The sequence below is a fragment of the Sus scrofa genome, chromosome 16 (assembly GCF_054392235.1).
Source record: "Sus scrofa isolate SSC_HxYL_T2T_F1_AM1 chromosome 16, Sscrofa_HxYL_maternal_Yorkshire_Landrace_v2.0, whole genome shotgun sequence".
Taxonomy (NCBI): Eukaryota; Metazoa; Chordata; class Mammalia; order Artiodactyla; family Suidae; genus Sus; species Sus scrofa.
This window is the reverse complement of record NC_139398.1, coordinates 50066116-50078313: the sequence shown is the minus strand read 5'-3', so window position 1 is coordinate 50078313 and position 12198 is coordinate 50066116. Positions and strand designations below refer to the sequence as shown.

General features: G+C 39.6%; 1 protein-coding gene and 1 long non-coding RNA gene across 39 annotated transcripts in view; one reads left to right on the top strand and one right to left on the bottom strand.

Moving 5' to 3' along the window:
* PDE4D (phosphodiesterase 4D) overlaps nucleotides 1–12198 on the top strand; it is a 1507422-nt gene that overhangs the window by 1264429 nt on the left and 230795 nt on the right. The gene's annotated exons all lie outside the window — the stretch shown is intronic.
* On the bottom strand, nucleotides 4227–12013 carry LOC110257276 (uncharacterized). Of its 2 annotated transcripts, none has more exons than XR_002339683.2 (2): nucleotides 11651–12013; nucleotides 4227–9497 (listed from the first exon to the last, which is right to left on the bottom strand). It is a non-coding gene; the product is annotated as an uncharacterized LOC110257276 (long non-coding RNA). The 2 variants fall into 2 exon arrangements; XR_014831385.1 differs by having other exon boundaries at nucleotides 11917–12013.

The window sequence follows — 12198 nt, the reverse complement described above, 5'->3', positions numbered from 1 at the left end:
CTCGAAATGTACACATTTAGAACGTCGTTTTGGTCTGGAGTCCCATTCACAATAAGGCAAGCCTAGTTGGATCCAGTCTGAGACCTCACTGACTCCAGGGGCGTGTAGATCCAAACCCTAAGGGAAGGCGACCCCTAATCCTGTGTCTCTTCTGTGATCCAGAGACATACTCATGTGTCAGCTTCATGTGTCAGCTGGCCCTCTCTAGCTTTCCTGACTGTCCTTTAGGCAGAACAAAACTGGACTGGCTTTTGCTCTTTACAGAACAACCACCAAATGTGTAATAAATGTTTTCTCTAACACGTCTTTCTATTGAATGATAAGTAATATCTTCATGAGAATAAATGTAACCAAGGAAGATTAAAGAGGGGAAATATCTCAACCAAGTGTGAAAGCAGTAGCATCTAAGAGGCAGTAGTTGTCACTTGGGCCTCTGTGGGACAAATTTTTTTTTTAATCCAGAGGTAGATTGAATGTGGATGTTGACAGTTTTTTGTTTGTTTATTTTTTATTTCTCTTTTCATCTTTTTAGGGCCACATGCGTGGTATATGGAAATTCCCAGGCTAGGGTTTGAATCAGAGCTGTAGCCGCTGACCTACACCACAGCCATAGCAACGCCCAGGTCTGAGCTTCTTCTGCGACATACACCATAGCTCACAGCAACACCGCCACATCCTTAACCCACTGAGTGGGTTAAGTGACTGAACCCACATCTTCACTACCACTGAGCTATGACAGGAGCTCCTTGACAGTTCAGTATGATTTAAGTATTTCAGTACTGCCAGCTTAGTTTGGTGTGATGTCATATATGGGGTGTTATTGTGATAGCAGATAAACCCCTCAAATTAAGTGTTTTTTTGTTTTTGTTTTGTTTCATTTTGTTTTGTTTTTTTAAAGTAAGGTCATTTTTCATCGAGTAACTACCTAGGGTGATGTTTAGGAAGACAGGGCAGCTCTCCCCCTTGCTGTCATTCAGGAACCAGAGTCTTTCCACCTTGTGTTCCCACCATCCTTCACAGTTCCAGAACCTTCAGCATGCAGCTGGCAGAAGGAGAAAGTGCAAAGCCACACACACAGGAAGGGCTATGAGCTGGTCCTGGAAGTGGTGTGGAGTATTTCTGCTCACGTCCCATTTCGTGACCAAATTTAATTATAAGAGAAGCCTAGAATCGAGGACTTCTCATCTGCCCAGGAACAAACAGAGGATGGAATTTGGCAGAGGGCAAGCATAATTTGCCGTGTTCACGGTCCTGATTATTGAATTCTGTGCTTTTCCAAGATTTTTTTTTTTTTTTTTTTTTTTTTTGGTCTTTAGTCAGGATTATATATAAAACCATTTCAGGGAAATATAAAAATTATCTTTACTCTTCAAAATCATTGTCAAAGTAGATTTCACAGCTCTTTGGCCATCCATTCCAGCATCTTGAAACAGGAAGGATTATTTGCAAGCATATATAATTCACCCAGGATAAGAAATAATAAAGGAAAGCAAATATCATCGGGCACATCACACAATGAGACAGAGGCTGTTTGGTGTAGGAATTTACATATTTGTTTTTATCCTCTGTGATATATTTTAAAAAATGTGAAAGAGTGTGATTGCTTATACAACCATCATAGGATTATATTCTTACCAATTGCTTTATCCTCGTAGAATCGAAGAAATACTATCTCTTTCAGGCCACACTGCTCTCGGAAGCCCTTCTCTGTTCTCTTCCACTCCCGTTAAAGTGGAAAAACCCATCTGTTTGGATCGTTGAGGTTGGAAACTGAGTGATATCACTTCTCCAAAATAGATTTAATAGTACAGCTTGGTGAATTGTTTCCTGACCTGTTTGAGGGAGAATTCAGACCTGGAGAAAAATGTGGTACATAAGTTTTCATATTCATTTGTGGAAAAGAATCAGGTTTAGGTTAGCTTTTTAAAGGCAATTTAAAAAATTATTTTATTTCATTTTGTTTTATTCCAGTATAGTTGATTGACAAGATTGTGTTATTTTCAGGTGTACAGAAAAGTGATTCAGTTATACATGTATATATGTATGTATATATGCATATATATATATTCTTTTTTAGATTCTTTTTCTTTATAGGTTATTACACAATATTGAGTATAGTTCCCGGTGCTATACAGTAGGTCCTTGTGAGTTATCTATTTTATATATAGTAATGTGTATATTTTAGTCCCAAATTCCTGATTTATCCCTCCCCCCACTTTCCCTTTTGGTAACCATAAGTTTGTTTTCTGTGTCTGTGAATCTATTTCTGTTTTGTATATAAGTTCATTTGTATCTTTTTTTTTTTTTTAGATTCTACATATAAGTGATATCATATGGTATCTGTCTTTCTCTTTCTGACTTACTTCACTTGTACGATAATCTCTAGGTCCATCCATGTTACTGCAAATGGCATTATTTCATTATTTTATGATTGAGTTGTATTCCAGTGTGTGTGTGTGTGTAGCACATCTTTATACAATTTTAGTAGAACTATTAGAGTTTTTGTTTTCAGTTGTTATTACTTTGCCTAGACTTATTTAATCTACTTAATATATGGTGTTTAAATGGATTAATAAATTGTACTTATTTTTATTTATTCAATTAAGCTATTCAGAAAATAGTTCTTAATAAATCTAAATACAGGAATGGCCAGGAATGAGATGGAGAACCACATTTTAAACACTCACCCCTCAAAAAGAAAAATCATATGGAGACAGGTGTGGTTTAAAGCACGTCCCTCTCAGACCTTCAAAGTGATTTGAATATCCTATCTGGTAGAATCATTCAGCTGGAAGAACAAGCATGTGCAAATAGCAAGGAAGATTCTGAAAAATATGAGTACACTTTGGAAATTTGAGCTACCAAAAAAAAAAAAAAAAAAAAAAGGAAAAATAAGGGGAAAAAATGAAGAAAAAACTAACTTGTAATAATGCCCCTTTTAGGAAAAAATATGGTTCTATATTCTATATTCCCATTTTCAGCCATTCTGTTGTTTTTCCTGTTCTGTCATGGTCTCAAATGCAGATTTATTCTGAAACTAATGAAGATCAAGCTTAGAGCACCTCACTGCCCAGGGCCTGTTCTAAGTTTTTAAAGGAAGGATTGCTAGCTGCTGCACATAGTTGTATGTTTTAAAAAATGTATAAAAGTAAGAATTCTTTTGGTATTACTTTTCAAAATAGATTCTTATAATTTTATAACCTTCATGTGCGTAAAAACTTGTATCTCACCCCTGATTCCATGGCTGATTGGAGGATATTAAATTTAACTTATATTAAAATGTCTTTTAACAGCTCAGTCTTCTAAGTGCTTTTGTAGTTAATTTCTTCAAATGAACTAATCAATCTCATTAGTTCTTTCTTTTAAAAAGTTACTGATTTCTGGCTGTAATAATAATAATAATAATAATGAAATGATAATAATAAAAGTTCATTTGAAGTAGAACCACACAGATAACCATGGTAAATAAAAACCAGGCTATAGTAAGTAGTACAACATCTAAAGATATAAATGCATTTATAATACAGATATTTATTGAGTAACTACTATATGCCAGGCACTATTCTAGGTGCTGAGAATATATCCATGAACAAAGTAGATAAAATTCTCTGCACTCACAGTCCTTACATTCTTAATGAGGAGAATAAGATAAGCAAAATAAGTAATTCAAGTTTATCAGAGGAAGATGAATGCTGGATGAATGCTACAGAGAAAAATAAAAAGGAAAGGAGGCTAGAAAAGGCTAGGAAATTAGGGTTGTGATTTTATTATATTTATTTTTTAATGGCAACTTAATTTTGTCATCTTTATTGCCATCTAACATTGACATAAAACATTGTATGAGTTTCAGGTGTACAGTGTAGTGATTTTATATATTACAAAATGATTACCACAGTAAGGTTTTAACACATCTACCATCTTACATGGTGACAATTATTCATGTGAGAACTTTAAAACTTTACATTCTTACCAACTTTCAAATATACAGTATTGTTACTTATAGTCACCATGATGTAATTACATCCCTGAACCTTAATCTTACACTAGAATTCTCTACCCTTTAACCACTTTTGTTTTTTTTTTTTTGTCTTTTGTTGTTGTTGTTGTTGTTGCTATTTCTTGGGCCGCTCCCATGGCATATGGAGGTTCCCAGGCTAGGGGTCTAATTGGAGCTGTAGCCACCGGCCTACACCAGAGCCACAGCAACGCGGGATCCGAGCCGCGTCTGCAACCTACACCACAGCTCATGGCAACGCCGGATCGTTAACCCACTGAGCAAGGGCAGGGACCGAACCCGCAACCTCATGGTTTCTAGTCAGATTCGTTAACCACTGCGCCACGACGGGAACTCCCATTTAACCACTTTTAACTCACTTCCCTCCCTCTCTACCCTAAACCCCTGGTAACCACTAATTTATTCCCTGTATCTATGATGTTTTTTTTTTTAATTCCAAATATAAAAGAGATCATACAGTATTTGTCTTTCTCTTTCTGACTTACTTTACTTAGCATGATTGCCTTCAAGATTCATACAGGTTATTACAAGTGGCAAGATCCTTCATTTTTATAGCTGAGTAATATTCCATTATATTTATATATATGTATGTACATATATATATATATTCTTTATCCATTCATCAGTCTGTGGACACAGTATGTTTCTTGTCTTGCCTATTGTAAATAATGCTGCAGTGAACAGACAAGTACAGAAGCCTCTTCAAGAGAGTTATTTCATCTCCTTTGGATATTATATACCCAGAAGTGGCCTTGCTGAATCATGTGGTAGTTCTGTTCTTAATTTCTTCAGGAACCTTCATACTGCTTACCAATCAGCTATGCCAGTTAACATTCCCACCAACAAGGTACCAGGGTTTCTCTCACCAGGAGGCTAGAAAAAGCTAGGAGATTAGGGTGACAATTTTAAATAGAGTAACCTGGGAATATATCACTGTGAAGATGATATTAGGCTGATATCTGGAATAAAGACTATTCCAGCAAAGGCAGAGTGAGCCAGAGGGAGAGAGGTACAGGATGGGATGGGAGAGGCCTCGGGGGCCACTGAGACGGGACTTAAGCCACTGTGAGCAGAGGTTATTTACTCTGAGTAAAATTAGAGGCATTGGAGGATGCTTAGCCAGGTCTCTTAGGGATCTGATTTTCCCTGGGATCACTCAGTCTGCCATATCAAAAATAAAGAAGTCAGGGGCCCACCATCAATATTTGGTGTTTCACTGTTGGCTTGTCAGAACAATCTTAGTTGCTCTGTATCCCAGAAGAAACAAATATCCATGGAAACACCCTCACCTCCTCCGCCTTGTGAACAAGATGCTCTTCTTCTCCTGTGCTTTAGCTTGATGAAGCAAAAGTTAAGGAAAATTGCATTTTGGAAATAAGTGGCTCAGAAATGGTCTCAGAGAGCCAAAGGTTGGCTTGCACAAAAGAAAATAAAACCAGAGGACATGCTGAAGGCTGCAGCCAATGTTCAAGTCCAGCCTGGACTGGAGACCTGGACTTTTTCCGTCCGTTCCTACACCTTGGTTTGAGAGCAACACCTGGAAACTGGATGTCAGGGAAAGGAACACGAGCTTGCGTACTTATTCTAAATCACAGTGAAGCCTGGATGAAATTTCAGAAGTATTAAGGGCTACAAAAATAGACACTTTTATTGTCAACATATATTCAGATTAAGTACATGCTTATGACTCAAACTATTCATTGTTTTTGAGAGTTACTGAAAGCACAGACCCCACTCTGCCACTGCAGCCTTTGCCGCCAACTCCCAAAGCCGCAGCCCCAGGTTAGGACCTATTTGAGATCTTTCGTTAAGCAGGTTCAGTTAAGAAAACTTTACTTTTTTTTTTTTTTTTTTTTTTGTCTTTTTGCCATTTCTTGGGGCGCTCCTGTGGCATATGGAGGTTCCCAGGCTAGGGGTCGAATCGGAGCTATAGCCGCCAGCCTACGCCAGAGCCACAGCAACGCGGGATCCAAGCCACGTCTGCCACCTACACCCCAGCTCACGGCAACGCCAGATCCTTAACCCACTGAGCAAGGGTAGGGACCGAACCCGCAACCTCATGGTTCCTAGTGGGATTCGTTAACCACTGCGCTATGACGGGAACTCCTTTTTTCTTTTCTTTTCTTTTTCTTTTTTTTTTTTTTTAAGATGTCCTTCACTTTCTTCTCTGTCCCAATAATGACATTTGACCCAACAAAGGGCCCACACACCCCTTTCCTCTTTCCTTTCACCCAAGAAAGGCCTGCATATCAGGGTTTAAATTCTTCTTCTTTTTTTTTTTTTTTTTTTTTTTTTGGTATTTTTAGGGCTGCACCCACGGCATAGGGAAGTTCCCAGGCTATACATCAGTTGGTCCAGTTGGAGCTGTAGCCGCTGGCCTACGCCACAGCCATAGCAATGGTGTGGGATCCGAGCCACCTCTGAAACCTACACCACAGCTCATGGCAATGCCAGACCCTCAACCCACTAACCCACTGAGCGAGGCCAGGGATCAAACCCGCAACCTCATGGCTCTTAGTAGGATTCATTTCCAACTGCACCACGCTGGGAACTCCACTTCTTAAATTTTTACTTAATACTCTTCCAAGGTCATAGTGATCAGAGTTTACATATGGTCAGTTTTATACCTACTAATCACTCCATGGTATCAATAGACTTTATTTTTTTGTTATCTTTGCCTTTTCTAGGGCCGCTTCCCACAGCATTTGGAGGTTCCCAAGCTAGGTGTCGAATCAGAGCAGCAGCTGCTGGCCTATGCCACAGCCACAGCAATGCAGGATCCGAGCCTCCTCCACAGCTGCTGACCTACACCACAGCTCATGGCAATGCCAGATCCTTAACCCACTGAGCATGGCCAGGGATCCAACCCGCAAACTCATGGTTCCTAGTCGGATTTGTTAACCACTAGCCACGATGGGAACTCCCAGAAAATTTTCCTTTAAAATACCCACGAAGACATAATCTATAAACCTCAAGTAAAACAAGTCTGAGTTTGAGCTTTTAAAATTTTAGATCTAAGAAACATCTTTCAGAAAAATCAGTCTTTTGCCATCTCATTTGGCAAAAACGTACCAAGCTAGTCCAGCTTGTCCCTTCTGGCCACCAGTCCAAACATCAAACTCACACCATCATTTTCACCTTGAATCTCTTTGCTGCCCTCTGTGACTCGGGAGTGTCATTGACACCTCAGAAACAAATGTGTGTTCCCTGAGATCACCTGATATTTTTACGCATAAATACCCAGATACCTTTCCCTTTTATGGCAGGCTTTTGTTTATAAAAACCATCTGTGAAAACAAAGGGTAGAATTGCACATCCTCCATGCAAATATATGCATTATGCAAGAAAACCTGCATGCCATTGCTTAACTATAATCAACTGATCTGCAAATACCATACCCTCTAACGGTGTTCTATTCAAATTTGAGATACAGGTTGGGGATTAGTTAGGAAAGATCACCATTCATGCTTATCACTGTAAAATGCTGTTTCCTACAGTCACATCTCTATAGATAATCTGAGCAAAGTAAATATTAAAATGGGGAATTCGAGGAGGCAGTATTTTCTTTGCTCCAGAGAATCTGTTTGATCTGAGGAAAATCTTGAGTGGAAAACATCATTGGCACTAATTAGAAACAGGTTTCATAATGTGATATTGATAACCACGTATAAAATACTGATTAGAGGGAGTTCCAAGGTGGTCTAGTGGTTAACGATCTGTTGTCGCTGCTGTGGCTTGGGTCACTCTTCTGGCTCAGATTCGATCCCTGGCCCTGGAACTTCCACATGCTGCAGGCATAGCCAAAAAAAAAAAAGCTTACTATAGAGAGAACAAAATATTTTTGAATTATCCAACTTGACTTACACTCCATTAAGCTTGAGGGCAAACCATCCCTTTGTCCTGAGAGGTAAAGCACCAAATTGGATTCCATTGTATAGCCAAGGACATGGGCTGCTATATCCACAGACGAGGCAGGTATAAGAGAATACACAGCAGTATGGGTACCAGGTGGCTGCAGACCTGAGGTCTGAAGGGCCATTTCTGTTCAGCTGGAGCCCCAGCCAAGTGGGTGGGATCTCCATGCCTTACACATCCCAAGCAGGAAATTGTTCTTTCTCCTCTGTAAGGACTATCTAGAGAAAAATCAACAGTCTCCACCCTCTCCCCTGATGTTATCACACTGGAATTATGGAGTGGGGTGGAGACAGCAACTAAGTTGTAAAAGCAGCTCAAGTTGTAAGAGCAGTCTGGCTCCAGCATCTGTTGCCTCCTCGACTGCCAAAGTTGATTGTGGTGGTTTGGCTGACCAGCTCTTGGTTCCCTTTCTCTCCCATCTCTTCCCAAGGCAGTGTGTTCTGATGCAGAGAGGAGCCTGGAGGGAAGGGCCTCCTCAAAGAAAAAAAAAATTAATAATAGCACAAATAACAATAGCTTCTAAATATTGGGAATGCGCATGCTTCCAGGCAGTATGCTAAATGCTTTCCAAACATTTTATGGCACCGTATACTAGCCCTGGAGTTAGGAACTGGAATTACCCTTATCAGAAAGTGGAGGCTTAGACCATTACAGCAAATGCCCAAGAGCATGCAAATTAGAAAGTGCCAGAACCAAGATTTGAAATTTAAACCATGTTTTCTAACCCAAGTGACTATCTTTGGCATATTTTTGGTATCTCCCCGCCTTCCAATAGGAGGATCTCTGTTGTCAATGCACCATTATTCTTCATACTCAGTGACAGAGGCAGCTCTCAGATGCTCAGAAGCTTCCAGGGCTCCCCTCAGCCTTCAGAGGCTGCTTGGTTCTCTCCAGGGGCTTCCCTGCAGGAGCCCTTCATAGACGCTTTGGTGAAGGGACATCTGTTAATCAGGGCTCCTCGCAGCTGCTCTGCTGGGGTCCTCATGTGCATCACCTCCATCACGCTCCATGCCGCGGCTCCGTGTTGAGCATCAGGGCCTGCGGTCGGGATGGGACAAGCTATTTACCCAGGGCAGTAGCAGGACCATGGCTTGGGAGAGAGTCCACCTCCTGGCCAAGAAGAGATGCAAAATGTGTAAAGTAGAGAAGCAGGGTCTAGCATTGGGCCACAAGGATGAGAAATGATCATGAACAGACAGATGATTACAAGCTCAGTAACAAAGCCTGAGAGCAGTGGAGGAGGCTGAATAGTAGGTGGATCGGAACACATTGTCCAGTCATTCCTCTGACTTGGAACAGGGTGGAGAGCTGGGTAGCAGTTTTGTCAATTGGTCAGTTTGCCTGTATTCTGTTTGGCTTTTGTTGGGGACAGGCGCCACAGAAAGGGAGGGGCCTCTGGAGCAAAGGGTCCGGAGTAGTGCTAGACACACACAGCCTTCAACAGTTCTGATTGCAGCAGGCTGGTCAGCGAGACCAAATTGGGTCCATGCATAGCTGCATTATTGCTTTTCCACTAATGCCTTGTTGGTTAAAGCCAGCTCTCTCAGGGACTGTATGCATCATGGACCTGATTAAAGACAGTAAACATGTGGAATAATTGAGCACCTCCCATACTTACATTACTAAGACCAATGAGTCTCACCTGCCCTCCTTATTCCAAATGAAATCTCAAACCCTGTAAGGAAACCCACTGAATAGGTTATAGCAGAGACTCTTTTTGCACCTTATCATTAAATTCAAAACTGGAAAAATAGTGGATAAAGAAGACGTGGTACATATACACAAAGGAATATTACTCAGCCATTAAAAAGAAAGAAATAACTGCATTTGCAGCAACATGGATGGACCTAGAAATTATCATGCTAAGTGAAGTTAATCAGACAGTGAGACACCAACATCAAATGCTATCACTTACATGTGGAATCCAAAAAAAGGACACAGTGAACTTCGTTGCAGAACAGATACTGACCCATAAACTTTGAAAAACTTCTGGTTTCCAAAGGAGACAGGTTGATGGGTGGGGGTATGGGTTGGGTGTTTGGGATGGAAATGCTATAAAATCAGGTCGCGATGATCATTGTACAACTATAAATGTAATAAAATTCAAAAAAATAAAATTAAAAAAAAAAACCGGAAAAATAGGGGATTTGGCAAATTCTAAAATCGGGGTCATATAAAGACCAAGTCCTGGAATTAGCCTTGGCATGCCTGATCCATAATTTGATTAGAATCTTACTTTCAAAGAGTTAACATTTGAAGTTCCATCCAGGTTAGGAAGCTAAGAGATGTTTTTGTATTTTTAAAATGAATAATAGGAGCCTTTGTAATAGTGACATAAACACAGGGGCTATTCTTGCAGGCTCTGGAATCAGGCAGCTTGAGCTTAAAACCCACTTACACACTGTATGGCCTTGAACATGTGATTGAACATGGAGCCACTTCTTTATGACTCAGATTCCTCATTGGTCAAGTGGAAAATACAGTGCCTACTTCAAAGGTTATTGTGAGAATTCAATGAGATAAGGTATATCAAGCACCCAGCACGATTCCTGGCACATAGAGAATGTTTCAAAGGTTTTATTATCATTACTATCATCATTGTGATTATTATTCTCACCATCATCATTATACTCAGACATTTGTACTCTCCCAAATTCTATACTTAGTTTCCCAGGCTTCTGCTAATCTTATACTTGGGTTCCATCTAACTGGCAGTGAATCAAAAGAGGATTCATTGTATCAAAGTGTTTGCCAAAGAATGTATTTGGCAAATACACAACTGATCTCTTTGGTACCAACATCTAAGGTTAAGGTTACTCCTCATCACCTTGTTTTCTTAACAATACCATGACACTGGCTGTTTATAATTTTTTTTTTTTTCAAAATGAGTAGCTTATTTGAAGCCATCCAATTTTCAGCCTAAATAAACTCTCAGTTAACTTACCATCCACTGACTCAAGTTCTTCCTGATTTGTTCCCAACCTCATCTCTCCCAAGAGAATATCCTTAGTTTTAATATTTGAACAAAAAAGCTCTTTTTTTAAGGAAAACTTAATGTCTATTAACACATTTGTGACCATTTTTAGATCCTTCTCTGTTTATAAAGCTAATCGTAATATTCCTTAGGCTAATCTGTTTTTATTAGTATTTTGTAATCACTTTCTATAGATTATGAGGATTTGGGGGGGGGGTAATATTTAAGAGGTTGTTTTCATGAGAGTTTGAGAGACAGCTTTTTGGCCTTTAGTTACAATTATGATTTTTCCTTAAGAAAAGGATCTCCATCTAGTGGAGAACTGTTATATTACAGCCTGCAAAGAAAAATATCAAAGCCCCTAGAATATCCCATATCAAGTATCTTAGGACGTATTAATAAATGTTTGGTTTTAGTAGGTAATATTCCTGTAAATATGTTAAATATTTTAAAATACTTAGCAGCCTATGTTCCAAAACTGATAGTGGAGATTTTTTTTTAAGTTAAGAATTGCTTAATTTCATTGGAGAGATGATAATGATAAAAAAGTATACAAATGACTGATTTGGGGGGTTGCATTGGTATTTCCTCAATTAGACTGAGAAAAACTAAACCAAAAATCAGACAGCTGTGTCTCCTATATCTTCGTTTCTGCATAGCAAAGAAAGGATACTTTTATTTTTTGAAACAGTAAGAACATATTGATAGTGAAGAGAAATCAGCATATGCATCTTTTATGTGCTCACCTGAGGACCTCCTCATGCTGAAGAGCTGCCATGACCATCTCCTTAGAGCTAAAGTCCCCGTCCTCTCCCTCTGAAAAGGTCTTTCATGTTTCTCAGCTGTGCACTGAATGCCTTCAAAAGCCCTCTTTAAAACTGCTCTTTCGTGAAGATTTTTCGGATATCCCAGTCGGGATTAATTGAGTCTCCTGTACTTCTGTGTCTCGGTGTACCCCTCGTAGGTGCTTAATAAATGTTTATTGAATCAAGCAGAGTCAAGAAGAGCTTACCAGAGATCCTGAATAAGTCTCTTTAATGTTTAGAGATCCCTTCCCTCTGGGCTTGCTCAGAATTGCCAGAAGTCCCGGATGCATGAGGTGTCTGTTTGCGAGAAACAGATGGCCCTGTTTGGGTGTCACAGTTGCTAACACACATTTCTGGCTTGCGTAATTATGCATTAGTGCTGGGAGGACTTCAGGAATAGTAGATGATTAAATCCAGTTAGCTCAGTAACTTTGGTCAATTAACCTTTCTAAGAGCTGGTGTCTTTGTCTGTAAATGAATCGGTTTAA